Here is a 1489-nt window from a genome sequence, read left to right as displayed (position 1 = left end):
TTGATTGAAGATCTAGTTTCAGTCATGAATTGAAGCAATAAATCTGTCTGCAAACTAGAATTTCCACCAGAGGTTTGTTGCTGATTAAACTGTTGATTCTGATTCTGGTTCTGATTTCGTTGCTGATAGAACCCACTGTTTCTTCGGTTGTTACCCTGGTTGAACCCATAATTGTTGTTGTTGTTCTGTGAATAATTTCCAATGGCTTTAGCTTCATCCATTGGCAAATCATCCACATCAGCTTGGCATTCTGAAAAGTGATGGCTTCCCCCACATAATTCACACACAACTTGGGCTTGTTTAGCTTGCCCTGCAATTATCTTTGTCAATGCCTCAACCTGTGCTGTCAACTTGGTGATGGCATCGACCTCTAACACACCAGCTACTTTCTTTGATTGACTCCTCTCTGTTGGCCACTGTTGATTGTTTAGAGCCATCTCCTCTAATAGATCATATGCCTCATTAGCACTCTTCCTCATAAAGGCTCCCCCAGCTGCAGCATCTATTAAAGTTCTTGTATTTCCTACCAACCCATTGTAGAAGTTGTGGACCAGCATCCACTTCTCTATACCATGGTGAGGGCACTTTCTGATCAAATCTTTAAACCTCTCCCAAGCCTCATGGAGAGATTCATTATCTTGTTGGAGAAAATTATTAATTTCTCCTCTCAGCTTTGCAGACTTGGCTGGAGGAAAGAACTTTGACAAGAATTTCGTTGCCAGATCATTCCAGGTGGCAATAGAGTTGGGTGGCAAGGAGTTTAGCCAACTCTTGGCTCGCTCTCTAAGAGAGAATGGGAACAGTCTCAGTCGAATAGCATCATCACTAACTCCATTAACTTTAAAGGTTTCACAAAGTTCCATGAAATTAGAGAGATGCAGATTAGGATCTTCAGAAGGGAGGCCACCAAACTGAACTGAAGATTGCACCATCTGCAGTATGGCAGGTTTGATCTCAAAGTTGTTTGCTTCCACTGCCGGTGGCCTGATACATGACTGCACTCCCGTCAGAGTAGGGAGAATGTAATCTCTCAAGCTGCGGCCATTAGCTTGATCTTCTACTGCGCCACCATTGTTACCGTTATTGCCTCCATTGTTTGCGGCATTGGCGGCCATGATGTACGAAGTTTCGGCGATTCTTGAAACTCCCTCTTGCCTCTTGTTCTTTCGGTTTCTTCTACAAGTTTTCTCGATTTCGGGATCAACTGGCAATATCACTGCTTGTCCTTGACGGCGCATACACTTATGATTCCTGAAATAAATCAAGAAAATATTGCAAGAAAAAGGTTAGAAAAATCAGCAAGAGAAAATATACCAAAGTAGAAGTTAGTATAATTTTGTGTAATATCAATCTTTAAACAATTCCCCGGCAACGGCGCCAAAAACTTGTTACGAAAATTCTGTTTATTACGCAAGTGTAAGTATCAAGTAGTATCTCACGCAAGTGAGGTCGAACCACAGGGAATTGGATTGAGTACTACTAAATTATA

The 1489-nt window shown here is 41.8% G+C and overlaps 1 non-coding gene across 1 annotated transcript; it reads left to right on the top strand.

The window, feature by feature from the left end:
* Window positions 1-567: 567 nt before the first annotated feature.
* Window positions 568-674, top strand: LOC133037601 (small nucleolar RNA R71). Its single transcript, XR_009687690.1, has one exon. It is a non-coding gene; the product is annotated as a small nucleolar RNA R71 (small nucleolar RNA).
* The last annotated feature ends 815 nt before the right edge of the window (window positions 675-1489 follow it).

This window comes from Cannabis sativa, chromosome 4 (assembly GCF_029168945.1).
Source record: "Cannabis sativa cultivar Pink pepper isolate KNU-18-1 chromosome 4, ASM2916894v1, whole genome shotgun sequence".
Classification (NCBI taxonomy): Eukaryota; Viridiplantae; Streptophyta; class Magnoliopsida; order Rosales; family Cannabaceae; genus Cannabis; species Cannabis sativa.
Note: the sequence above shows the minus strand (reverse complement) of the source record. Positions and strands in the feature narration are given on the sequence as shown.